General features: G+C 35.2%; 1 pseudogene; it reads left to right on the plus strand.

Moving 5' to 3' along the window:
• The first annotated feature begins 1,094 nt into the window (after nt 1-1,094).
• Nucleotides 1,095-3,238, plus strand: LOC108853243 (DNA-binding protein RHL1-like; annotated as a pseudogene).
• Nucleotides 3,239-14,765: the final 11,527 nt, after the last annotated feature.

Here is a 14,765-nt window from a genome sequence, read left to right on the forward strand (position 1 = left end):
ATTATGTATTTTAAACCGGAATTAGGGGTCTAGAGGATTCAACTATTGATTGGATTGTGTGATGTTGAGATATGAGATATATATGTATGTATGTACATAGTTATATAGTAGGGGCTATGTGATGTGCGGGTTCAGAGACATCTGAGCTGTCGACCAGATGTGGTGTGCGGGAGTTCAGGGATGCCTGAGCTAGCGACGCAGATATGGTGTGCGGGGGCCCAGAGACGTCTGAGCTAGCGACGCATATTTTGTGTGTGTGGGCGGGGTGCAGAGACGTTTGCATATCTACGCAGATCATGGTGTGCGGGGGTACAGAGACATACTGTACTAGCGACGCAGAGTATATATATTATATCCTTATGAGGAAATGCGGGGTGTATGGATTAGCTGTGTGCTATCATCGCATTGTTTGTGTTTGTGTGATGTGTTAGGCATCGTGTGTGTTCATGTTAGAGCTACACTTCCATAGCGGGAGTTCTATTACTCAAGTCAGTGGTTTGCGGATTAGCATCCCATACCTCACTGAGCGACTCCCCTATTGCTCACCCCTTGTTTCTTCCCCTTTCAGGTAAGACTGACGGACATAAGTGATTGCTATCGGATGGGTGCTTTGGGAGTTTTATTTCTTATTTTCAGACTTCGGTTTTATGCTTTTATCGATATTTTCTGGGATTTATTTTATTTATGCTATTATTGGATTATGGTGTTGAGTTTGACTTTTGATAAGTAATAAATGGAGACTTTTATGAGATTATTATTTATTATAAAGATTTAGAAAATCAGGGTATTACAATATGTTCCTTCACATCAACATATTTTTCTTCCTATAAATAAATAATCAGGTAAGAACAGTTTGGAGTTAAATCAAAACAGAATCATAGTCGTCATGAGACCAGATAGAAGAGAGAGAGAGCGAGTACATGTGAAGTTTCAGTGCTTGATTCTGAGTCTGCCAAATGATTTATTGATCTGCACAATGAATCTTTAAATCAAAACGATTTTTATAAACCTGATTTGAGTTTGCCTCAATACTCAGAAGCAATTCCATTCTATCAAGTAAATAAATCAATGGCAACAGAATCACAACGCAAGCAATGAGGGGATCTCTAGAGACAGCTTTGGCGGAAGAGACCACGGTTTGGCCGGTTCGTTTGATCGGTTCGGCGGAAGAAACACCGTCCTTTCCGTGTGGTTTCTCCGGGATAATATCGCCGGAAACAGGGGGCTTGCTGTTTGAATTCATCGATTGAGAATTTTTTGTGCAAAAAGAAAAGGATTGTAAACAAACGTAGAGGGGGATTATAAACAAATTTAGAGAGAGGAAGACGAAAGGGAGCCATAAATGAGATTTAGGGAGGATTGATTTCACAGAGATGAAGTGGTGTGTCGATCAAGTATCCGGTGAAGAAGTTGAAGTGGAAACGACGAAGTCTAGAAGTTGTCGAAGAATATAACGACCTCGTCTTGGGTTTATGGGCCCGAATACTGAAGTCATATATTTAAAAAAAACCAGCCCAATTTCCGCGTGACGTGGCAAAACATCAGCTTCGTATTGGCCGATTTTAATGGTTGATGCGGAGGGCCTCTCCATTGAAAATATCCTCCTTTTAATATAGGTTAGATGTTTCTTTGTTAAAAATAATCGAAGTGACATAATGTTAGAAACTAAATTAGAACAAACTTTAAAAACATGATTCTATTGTTGATTTGTAATTTGATTTGTAAAATAATAGACAAATTTGACGTGATAAAAATATAAAATTAATTTACGGGCACGATTCAATTCGTCAACGTGGAGATGAGATTAGGATCCGGTTTATGTTTTTGGTTATTGACACTTGATTTGGTTAGGTTAATGTGGATAGGAGATTGAGATCCGGTTTATGTTTTTGGTTTTTAATTGACATTTGATTTGGTTAATTTAAAGGGCCCTAATTTAAAAGCCAAATTTAAAAAAAAAATGATAGGAAAAAAATATTTTTAGTCAAAAGAAAAAAAAATATAATATCAAATGTTCTGATTATATAATATAAAGTTCCGTTGGAAAATATTTATTAGATCCCATAAAAAATTAGAAATAGGAGTTCAAATATATAAAAAACTTTTAAAGGTTAAACTATCACAAAAATACAAACAAAAAAATTCAACTATCACAAAAATGTTTACATCAATGTAAAATAAAATAATTTAAAATTCAAAAATATTCAAATTCTTTATTATGCATACTATAAATATAAAATATTCATAAATTCACAAAAATATATAGTTCAGAATACAACATCCAACGAAATAATTGTATACAAAATATTTGAAAAATCAAATTGTCGGGTTAACTCCTAGTACCATCTAAAGAGAGAGAATTTAAGAAAAAACCATTATTTCATATTTGCACCACGGCTCCGGCATCATCCGCAAGTCAGAGTGCAAGAACCGGTTCATCTTCTCCTTCCATGGTCTCCTCGTTCCCATCTCTGGCGCCACCATCGGCGATCTCGATTGACTCTCCACCAAAAACTCCGTCCTCTACCTCAACTTCCCTTGGGGTCGAATGAAGCTTTTTGGAACGATCTTGTATCCGAAGAACAGATACTTGACTCTGCAATTCTCTATAGGTGGTAAAAACGTTTTATGCGATGGCTGTTTTGATAACCTGATTATATTCTCTGAAACATGGTGGATTTACCTAAAGAATTGTCTCAGGAAGAGCATACTGAATTTGATTTCCGAGGTGGTGCAGGAGCAGCAACAACAGCAGCTTCGGTTAGGGCGGTTGCGACTCCTGAAACTGGTAGCCAACCAATGGAGACAGAGACAGACTCACCTGAAGTTAAAATGGAGTAGCTTTTGTCTGATGATGGAGAGTTTATGGATGATAAGATTCAAGCTACACCATTTCAACTAACTCAGGTTCGACATCTCAAAGAATTCTGGCAAGAAGTTCAACTTTGCAGAAACTTCTCCGGAAAACTCTGCAGGTCAAAGTCAAAACAATACATCTGATGAAGAAGGTGAGAAGCCTGTGTTGGAATCTGATTCTTCAATAAATAGTTCGTGAGGACCCTCAAGCTGATATTACTACTACATCAGCAGGCAAGTTGCTTAATGAACTTCCAGCTAAAAAGGAAAAACCAACATCAATGACAGTAAACTCGTTGAAGCTATTTTAGCCAATCTATTCAAGAAAGCAAAGCAGAAAACAACTGGTCCTTCAAAGAAGAAATCATCATCAAAGGCCTAAGTTTTGTACTTTTCAGAAGAAATAGAGGTCTGTTTTTTCTTGTGCTGTGAGAATGAACAGTTTCTAGCTTTTTTGGTCATGTTCTGTTAGAGAAGTGGCTACAAGACTGATGATTATGTTTCAGAAATAATAGGAATGTGATAATAAATTTCACCAAGCTTATTAATAGTATGTGTTCGCCGAGTTATGTGAAAAAAAGAACGCATCAGAGTTTGGAAGAGAATATAACTAAAGAACTTACATAGGCAATCTTCTTACTAGTGGATTACCGACATAGAAAAGATGTAAAGGAGCTAACAGAGGAGAGGTAGAGTTGGACTTTTGTTTGAATTCTCCAACTTACTAAAGAACGTCTAAAATTTTCTTTTTATCATAGTTGAAAATTTCACTTACTATATTTCTTTATATCATATAGTAATATTATTGGTAAGTTCCTAATATATATGCTTTTTTAAACACAATATATATGTATTTCAGTATATACCTAAGAAACAGATTACGTTGTTGTAGTTTAATGATTTAAATTATTATTAAAATATTTTAAAAAGATCTTACTATATCCTAGCAAATTCTCCTTTTAAATCTCCATCAAAATCTTGAATTCCACAAAACCCTCTATCCAAACCCTTGAATTCAACAAAACCCTCTAAATTTTAAAATCTTGGAAACCTTCTCAAACCCCTAATTCAATAAGCCCCTCTAAGAGGAAGTTATTAATGTATTTACCATTTTCTGCTATTGGATATTTTTAATCTCTGTTTTTAATTAAATGCTTTTGTTTTTTAGTTAATCACTGCTTAAAATTAAAACAAATAGATTATTTTATTTAAAGGCAGTTATTATCCCCTTTTTAGATAATTTAACATGTTTAGTTATTCTTTATTTAATGCCTATATAATATAAAAAACAACGGCAAAGTAATAAATGACAATGCAAAAACTAGACTAATGTTGAGAATAAAGGTGATGAAATTGAATTTTTATTATTATATATGTTTGGTTGTAATAAAAACAAGGCAAAAGAAAGAGATGATGGAGACGTGAGAGAGAGAGTATGAGAATAAAGTTATGTCTTTATTATTTTACTAGTGGTTGGCCCGCCCTACGGGCGGGGTGTATAATTTTATAAAAATATTTTTATGTAGTTTTTTAAATTGTTGTTTAAATATTTTATGTATAAATATTGTCTATTGTATTTGTAAATATTTTATTATGTAGTATATTTTATATTTTGTACTGTTTATGGATGGTTTATTTTGAGTAAAATATGTTTTAGGCGTAACGTTGGGTTGTGACCTGTAAAACTAATGTTTTCTGTCTAATTTATAAATTGGCTTGAATTTAACTGATATGACTAAGCTCAGAATGTGTTTCAAAAAAGAAAAGACTAAGCCCAGAGTATTACTTTTTGATAATTTTTAGTGGGATTGAGTAGGGTAGTGAAAAAACATAGTATTAGAATATATGTTTTATACATCTACGTTACCTTAACAATAATTAAATGCATGCACGAAACTTTGCATCACTATTCTATAAATATTAAAGTGTATATCTTTAAAAAAGTGAAAAGAATAAGAAAAAACAGTGAATTTTAATAGAGAGTAAATTAGAGTATGTTTTTTTTTTTTTTTTTTGCTAAAAAATTAGATATTTGCTCCCTGCGGTCAGCCAAATTTTGGATAACATTGATCAAAGTTTATTTGATTACTTAAAAATGATGTTCTTACTTGAAGCACTACCATAGAACTTTTTATCCTTGCTGAGGTCGAAGAGATTTAAGCGTTATAAATCTTTTGTGTTGCCGATCGATGAGTATTGAATATCGACATATTAAACAGGTTGTTAATGTACATTTTGTTTAAAAAATATTAACCATCAGTTAATTTATTTGATTTCATTGAAATAACTTGCAAAGTGAACATTTAAACTGATTGTCTTGTTTTTTTACGGCAAGGACAAAGACATACGTTAACACAAACTTCTTTGTATTCTCCCAGCAGGCCCACAACAACATATTTTAACAAAGTAAGGAAAATCCAACATTCCAAAAAAATAATACCTCGTTGATTGGGTTTAAGCCTGCAGAAGCTGTGTACAATTTCTCTACAGAACACATGAATGACCTTTAGTCTGGTCGCAAGGATCTTTAGCTACAAAATGTGATGAAGAAGACCTTTCCGCTGTTCGAGTAAATATTTGCTTTTCTCAACCTCAACGAACTCAAAACCAGTCCCCTGATTTCACAACACACACAGAAACCAAAATCATAATTCAAAACTTGTTGACAATCACTAAACCAAAGAGTAAAAGAGTAAAACGGAGATCATCACCTCTCTTTTATTCTAGATCTCCATGGCTTCTGCTGACAGTTTACCAAAAAAGACCCTGCCGGTAGCGGTATTGCTATCATCGAGAAACGCAGACTACTTGTGTGTGATTGCGAATTTGTTTGTAAAGTTTTCATTTATCTTCTCCAACAAAAGCTTCATATCCTCGGGCTCTTCTCTAGGAAGATACATACTGCAGGCGCTTACACATTTCGGATCCCAGGGGTCAGTAAAGACATAAAGAAAGAACAATGATAAGACTACCACACCAAATATATATGATCTTGTAACTTTTAACTTTAAAAAAAAAATCTTTTAGAGAAGTCACATGTAAGAGCTTATCTATACATAAGAGACTGCATCAACATCCATAACAATGGGATTTTGATTGATGTATATCTTCAAGACTTACATAAAAGAGAAAAAGACAAACTAAATTGGTCGTAGATGACACCAAACCCTAAAGATGCAACATTTGATATTTGAAACGTAAAGGACCAGATAATCATGAATTCAATAAAAACTCGGATCACAACTAAGCAGAACCGTGAATATATTTCAACCCCATTAAAAATAAGAGCAAATAATTTTTAAAAATGTGAACTTTCAGTGATTTATGATCAAGATAACAAACCGTGAGAAGACCAAAGAAAGATGAGGATGTTTGAAAAATCCTATGTTCTGTTCGTCTTTCTTTCCGACTCTTTTTTCATGTCAATAAAAAGTAAAAATTTAATCTCATTATAAATAAGATACACCACTGATTCTTAACCTGTTTTCTTTGGATCCTTCCCAAGTATTCTTCATTGGCTTATGGATGTCGAGGAAGAAGCAAGACTTCAACATAAACCAAGAAGCAACACAAAAATTCAACTGTCTAAGACTTCAACATAGAGATCATTCATAAATTTCATTTTTTATACCTCAAACCAAGCTGAAAGAGAATAGGTATTTCCGTCTTCACTGCCTGAAATCATCAAGCATAAACTAAATAACCCAAAAAGAGAACTCGCAACAGGTGTATGCCAAAAACATCAAATCAAATGATACAAACAGAAAAAGAAAATCAAGTGATACAAACAGAAAAAGACATACAACACAAAGCTTCTTAGTGGTATTCACATCATATTTCAGACGGACCTCTGCGGTGTTCGAACATCGGAAAGGACAGTCTACGACGTTGCCATAGTTGGAGTTGATTCTGAACAAAGATTGGCCTTTCGGATTTCGTTGGATTGTGGCTGTTCATCGCTGGGAAGAAACACATTTATAGTCACTATTGAAATCGGTTACCTTGGATTTATGAGAGAAAATGGTGGAAGAGGTATAGACGTCATTAATAGCAGAATTAAAGTATCAGATGAAGGCAATAACAAAATACGAATGATTAGATCGGGGAGGAGATATCTGAAGAGGCAGGGCTTTTGGTCAATGGTTATCGAAGGAGAGCAAATCTTACAAAGTTTTGGGCCTCCTTACAGAAAATTAAAGAGTCCATCTCAGAAACAAAATACTCAGCAGCCCAATAACCAACATCAATCGAAACATGTACAAATAGTTAGGGAGGTTGCGACACGTGGCGCAGTTTGCCCCTTCCTCTATGCTGACGTGGCGCAATGAGCAGGCAGATTTGTCTACTTTATTGTATTAGATTCTTGTTGTTACAAAACAAGAAAGATTTACATTTAGAGTCACTTTCTATAACTTATATTACACTATAGAACACTTTGTACTCCTAAGACACTTTTTTCTAATTTAATCGTTGAATCAAAACTAAATTGTAATTAGTGGGTCCTATCTTCTCTTTCTTTATCTTCTTTCTCAAATCTTTCTCTCTTTATTTTCTAAAACCTGCAGAACCTCTCCTCTCAAAGCAATGGGATAAGTCTCTCACGCGGCTTCAATGGTTGTAGACTCGGTGATCACCCGATAAAGTAAGGATTCGTTGGGGTTTTACCCAAATAAAAAAAACACAGGAAAAAAAGAAAAAAATCTCAGATTTGTTGGCTTTAGAGTAAAAAGCGTTTATCTATAACATGATTTAAAATTCTATAAAGAAATCAAGTTAACTTTTTAAAGAAATCGGTTGATTGTATGAGAAATGAGTGAAAAATTTTGTGGTAACAATGGTAGCTACACAGGAGAATATACATATTGGGTTAAGGAAGAAGAAGATCGTGAAAATTACGATTAAACCCTTTCTTAATAAAATAGAAAAAGTGTCCATATTGCTGGTCAAACCACTTACTCTTTAGCTTTATTAACCACTTTGCCATTGTAACTTTCTCTGTTAAATTTTGCAGTGTTAAATATATTAATCGAAAACCAGAAATAAACAAACAAATGCCGTTGCAAAAAAAAAACAAACAAATGCTATATATATATATACACTTAAATGAATATATATACTTAAATGAAACTTAAAATGATTTAAATAAACTCAACAAGATATTCAACTTAACTAACGTAAATATACAGATAAACTCAAATCAGATATCATAACTTGTAAAATGTACAAATGAACCGGTGTACATGTAATTCTTTGCAAAACAGTTGTACACATGGACAATAAAATACATGTGTACATAGTGGTGATAGTTAAACGGTATGTATATAACAAATTTATCATGTATACATATGAACAATGAAACTTGCAAATTTATATACAAAAAAATCAGGTGTACATGTTAATTATTGCATGACGACCATGGAGAGTATGATTGCATGGATATGGGCATGCTGCAACAAATAGGAGGAAATCATGGCTGCGATGATGCGGAGGAGGAAGCTTGGTCGCGGTGGCGTTATTGCGATAGAGGAAAGATGTACACATGTACACATGTACTTATAACATACAATGTACACATGTGAAGATGTACACATGTGAAGATGTACACATGTACTTGTATAATCTTTGTACACGTGTGAAGATGTACACATGTAACATGTATGCTTGTACACATGTTTATTTTGATTATCTGATTATTTTTGAGTGAAATAATCTATTACAATTTTTAAATGGTAACATTTGTGATTTATATTCTAAATGATAGTTTCATTGTCAAAAACATCTAAAATATTTTCTTTTAAATGTCAAATTTTTGAAAAAAATTCAAATTCTTAAACTATCTTATAGTACTTGCATAATTTTTAACTATGAATTAGTAGAAATCTGTGATTAATCTGAGTATACTCAGAAACTAGTTTTAATTTTTTAAAACATAGTATGATGTTGTTTCTAATTAATTTTTTTTTTCACGTGGATTATACAAAAACAGTAACAGTGGCTCAGTGGTAATAGCAGAGAATTGTTGACATCCTTTCCCATGTCTGAAGCCCCCAAATCCCATTTTTATTATTTTCTGTGTTTTTTACATTAGTGGCAAAATCTTAATTAATTCATCTTCTACCTATCAATTTTTTAGGGTTTCTGTAGAGTTTTGACGGCCGTCAACAATGGCTTCTTCCTAAATCACCTAAAGTTTTGTGTTTTTCATGTTGTTTTGGCTACAAATTCGTTAATATATTTGCAAATGATTGATTTTAAATTAAAAAGTGATATTTTGATTATCCATTTCTTTCCAAATATGCCAAAATCACCATTGTGGCTCACTGCCAAACCTTCCGCCATCGCATTATCAGCTTCAACCAACTGTAGCGACTCCGCTCGTGTTGAAACCGAAGCTTTTCTTCCGTCGAGCAAAAATTGCGTCTCGCATCGGCTTCTTCTTTTACGTCGAGTCTTCCCCTCGTTTCAGAATTTATTTTATTTCTTTAACTAAAAAGGTTGTTTCATAAAGAAAGAGAGATGGCAACATGATTAAACTTTGTGGGACCACTTAGTTAGAAAAATGAACTAAGTTTTGGTGTTTAGTCATGAAAACTACCTTGGTAGCAATAAGTGACTTATAATGTAATAAAAAGATGAAAAGTGATCCTGAGTGAAAAAAACTCGAGGTGACTGATGAGTCATGACAGAAATAAAGACATGTCCCCATTAGATCAGATAGATGGCACCTGTCCAATACAGATGAATAGTCATCTTTTCTAACACTCCCCCTTAATTATTCATCTTGTACTACGTAGTGCCTCGTTAAAAATCTAGTCAAGGAAAAATCTAATGGGATAAAAACCATGACAAGGAAAAAAGAATACACTGACGTAATCTCCCCCTGAAAATAATGGACATAGCTTTCTCTTCACAGGTCACGCAAATGTCGCATTCCGATACCGTAGACGTGTTTACGGAATGTTGTATCCTGCATCTGCAAAACCAACCATACCAAACTCGGGTTTTCTAAAATACATTAACCCTAAATCAACTGTACCTTGTAAATAACGGAATAAATGCTTTATTTCGCTCCAATGCCTGTGAGTAAGAGCAGAGTTATATCTTGCTAGTAAGTTAGTTGCAAAAGCAATATCAAGCTTGGTACAGTTTGCTAAGTATAAAAGCCCACCGATAGCACTCATATAAGGTACTTCAGGACCTAATATCTTCTCGCTATCTTCACATGGCCTAAAAGGATCACTCTCAACATTGAGAGATCTACCAACCATTGGAGTACTCAAATGAGTCGATTGGTCCATACGAAAGCGTTTCAATAACCTTTTCGTATAGTTTGATTGATGCACAAATATTCCTTCTCGGAGATGCTCTATCTGGTGCCCAAGACAAAACTTTATCTTGCCGAGATCTTTCATTTCGAACTCCTCTTTCATATGAGTTCGAGCATCATCAACCTCCTTTTGAGTTCCAATCATGTTCAGGTCATCAACATATACAACGATGATCACGAAGCCAGATGACGATTTCTCAACAAAAACACATGGACATATCGCATTGTTCACATATCCTTTACTCAAGAGATAGTCACTTAAGCGATTGTACCACATGCGTCCGGATTGCTTTAATCCGTATAGTGATTGCTGTAACTTGACCGAACAAACCTCCCTGGATTTTTCTTTCAATGCCCCTGGCATTTTCATTCCTTCAGGGAGTCTCATATATATATATATATATCATTATCCAACGATCCATACAAGTAAGCTGTCACAACGTCCATGAGATGCATCTCAAGAGTTTTTGACGCCGTAAGGCTCATCAAAAATCTAAACGTAATTGCATCCATTACCGGGGAATATGTTTTCTCAAAATCAACTCCCGGTCTCTGAGAAAAACCTTGGACAACTAATCGGGCTTTATATCGTGTTACTTCATTCTTTTCATTTCTTTTTCTCACGAATACTCACTTATACCCAACATGATTTATATTCTCAGGCGTTATGACTATAGGTCCAAAGACATTTCTTTTATTCAGGGAGAGTAATTCAATTTGAATGGCCTTCTTCCACTCCTCCCAATCATGTCTTTTTTGACATTCTAAAATGGACCTTGGATCGAGATCATCACTTTCGTGATTGATTTTTTTGGACACAGAAAACGAGAACATTCCATCAACATCTTTAATTTTATTTCTGATCAATAAATTTTGATCACGGGCGTAGTTGATGGAAATCTCATACTTTTTTGTTCCCTCCTCGTCATCTGGATCCTTATCCTTTTCACTTATGACTTCTTTTTGAGACATCTTTCAATATCAGGTTCTTCTAAAACCTTTTCACTTTGCTCAACCAATTTCTTTTTCTTTCGGGAATTTTTATCTTTCGAACCCGCTGGTCTCCCCCTCTTTAACTGAACCCCAGGTTCATTTATTTTGTTTTCATCAGTTTGTTCCCCAGGAACAACAATTCTTGATGGAACATTTTCAGCGGGTATATATGATTTCGCACCCTTCTCGTATCTGTGAATGCATCTGGTAACTGGTTTGCCAATTTATGCAAATGCACAATTTTCTGAACTTCCAGCTCTCTTTGATTAGTAGGGAGATCAAGGTGTAACAACGACTGTGTACACCATGTAATCTCTTTAGGAATTTCTCTAATTTCTCCCCCTAATGCTGGAAATTCATCCTCATTAAAATGGAAATAGACAAATCTTGCCGTAAACATATCACCAGTCACCGGTTCCAGATATCTTATAATACTTGGTGACGTATAACCCACATATATTCCCAATCTACTTTGTGGTCCCATTTTTGTTCTTTGTGGCGGAGCTATCGAAACATAGACCGCACACCCAAAGATATGGAGATGGGATACATCTGGCTCTAGCCCAGATGCCAATTGTGATGGGGAGTACTTATGCACTCGGTCTCAACCGAATCAGTGCAGCCGCATGCAATATAGCATGACCCCATATATAAATTGGGAGCTTTGTTCTCAAGACTAACGGTCTTGCAATCAACTACAACCGTTTTATCAACGACTCGGCCATGCCATTTTGTGTATGCACATGGGGAACTGGATGTTCCACATCAATCTCCATTGACATACAATAATCATCGAAGGCTTGCGATGTAAACTCACCAGCATTATCAAGCCTTACTTTCTTAATGGCATACTCTGAGAACTGCGTTCTCAACTTTATTATTTGGGCAATGAAATTTTCGAAAGCCGTATTTCGTGTTGTCAAAAGACACACACTTGACCATCTAGTAGATGCGTCAATCAATATCATGAAATACTTAAATGGCCCGCATGGTGGGTGAATCGGCCCACATATATCACCATGTATTCTTTCTAAAAACATTGCCTACTTTTGCTGGTGATGGCCGCGTTATAAACTTTCCTTGAGAACATGCATTACATGTAAACTCGTCCGTTTGCAAAACTTTTTCGTTTTTCAACGGATAGCCATTCGAGTTTTTCACTATCTTTCTCATCATTACTGAACCAGGATGTCCTACCCTTTCATGCCAGATTTTAAATGTATCAGTAAACTTCATGTTTACCATGGCATAGGACTCAGTCATGTTTGTTTTTGTACAATATAGTCCAGAGGATAACATTCTTAACTCTTCCAATACATGTTTCCCCTCGGACTTAATGCAAAGAAATTCAATGCCATCTTTACTCATAGTCTCAATATGATATCCATTCTTTCGGATATTCTTGAAACTTAACAAGTTTCTATGTGACTCGGGGGAATACAATGCATCACTTATTTCAAATATCGTTCCCCCTGGCATTGAAAATTTCGCTCTTCCAGAGCCCATAATAATCGTTGCATTACCAGATATTGTACTTACGCTTCCAGCGTAATCTTTCATTTTGAGACTAGAGAAATATTTCTTATCTTTAATTATCGTGTGCGTTGACGCACTATCCGCCAAGAAGATATCTCCATCCAAAGTCTCAAAGTCTGGCATTCTTTCTGAATTTAATATATTTATAAAACATATATTATTAAACATAAACCATGAAACATAACATCTATCTTACAACAAAAGATAATGATACTATAATACAATAAACTTATATCACATCGATTTTATATCACACATCGATGTTTTCTGGCTCAACCAGAAAATTTGATACGTCGAGATGAGTATCATCATTTAAACCATGAAAGGATGGCCCGGGTTCATCAGAGATGAAATTCGTTTCACCTCCACTTTTCTCTTTTTCCTTTTAGGATTCTCTATACAGATCGGCTAAGTGTCTTGGCGTACGACAAGTACGTACCCAATGACCTTTCATGCCACATCTGTAGCAAACCTTTTCTGTTTGCCTTTTATCATCCCGGCTCATTTCATTCTCGTGGAAGTCCTTTTTATTTTTTTCATCATACGGACGAAATCTTCTTCCTCGTCCTCTTCCACGACCATGATTTCGACCTCGACCACGTCCACGTCCTCGTCCTCTCCAATTATTATAACTGGATGATGCAACATTCACTTCGGGGAGTGGAGCAGATCCAGTGGGACGAGCCTGATGGTTTAACAACACGAGTTGATTATTTTGTTCCGCTACAAGGAAGATTCGCATCAACTCTGAGTAACGCTTAAATTCATTCACCCGGTACTGTTTCTGCATGACTACATTTTCAGGATGGAACGTGGAGAGAGTTTTCTCGATCATATCATAATCGCTTATTTTCTCTCCACATAACATCATCCCGAGGTAATTCCGAACATAGCGGAATTAAACTCACTTACACTTTTGTAGTCCTGGAACCGGAGATGGATCCACTCGTGTTTGGCTTTTGGTAAGATTACGTATTTCTGGTGATCCAACATCTCTTTAAGAGATTGCCAGAGGCCCCCAGGATCCTTTTTCGTAATATATTCGTCTCTTAAACCATCATGTATGTGGTGTCGTAAAAATATCATGACTTTAGTCTTTTTCTCACCCAACACCGTTTTAGTATTATCGATGGTTTCCAAAAGCCCGCTACCTCTTAGGTGCATTTTTGCACCTACTGCCCAGGTCATATAATTATTTTCCGTAATATCCAGGGCATTAATTTTGAGCTTTGTCAAATTCGTCATGATTACTGTATTCATACAATAATAATATAAATATAGACGGGAATTTAAATGCAGAGATTAAATGGATAAAATAAATGCAAAAATTAAATTGTGTAAACTTAAATTGCAGAAATTTAAATAGCATAAATAAAATTGGGGGCCCAGCACACCAAATGATCTGAAGAGTCATGGACTACCATATCGATCATTTTTCAAAGTCAGAAGATGCCAAGCCTACCATGTTGACTTTATTTTCAATATTCAGGAGGCCTAACCTACCATTTTGACGTTTTCTCTGATCGTGGAGGCCTAGCCTACTTTAACGATCAGTCGGAGAAGGCAACGCCTATCATCCCGGAAAATAAACGGAGAAGGCCTAGCCTCTTACTCCGGAATAATAAATAAAAATTTAAATAAATTAAATATATTGAAAGACATAAATTTAAACATCACCTTGTTTGCTTGCTTTAGGAACAGTCGGTATAAGAGAGTTCGTCGTGCTGATAACGTGTTGAGAATAAAAGTGATGAAATTGAATTTATTATTATATATGTTTGGTTGTAATAAAAACAAGGCAAAAAAGAGAGATGATGGAGACGTGAGAGAGAGAGAGAGAGAGTATGAGAGTAAAGTTATGTCTTTATTATTTTCTTCTTGTTGTTACAAAACAAAGAGAGAGGGAGCTATTTATAGTTCACAAAGTCGGTCATTTAGGGGAGCAAGAAAACAAAAGAGGAAGAGGTGACTGATGAGTCATGACAGAAATAAAGACATATGTCCCCATTAGATCAGATAGATGGCACCTGTCCCATACAGATGAATAGTCATC

This window comes from Raphanus sativus, chromosome 4 (assembly GCF_000801105.2).
Source record: "Raphanus sativus cultivar WK10039 chromosome 4, ASM80110v3, whole genome shotgun sequence".
Lineage (NCBI taxonomy): Eukaryota > Viridiplantae > Streptophyta > Magnoliopsida > Brassicales > Brassicaceae > Raphanus > Raphanus sativus.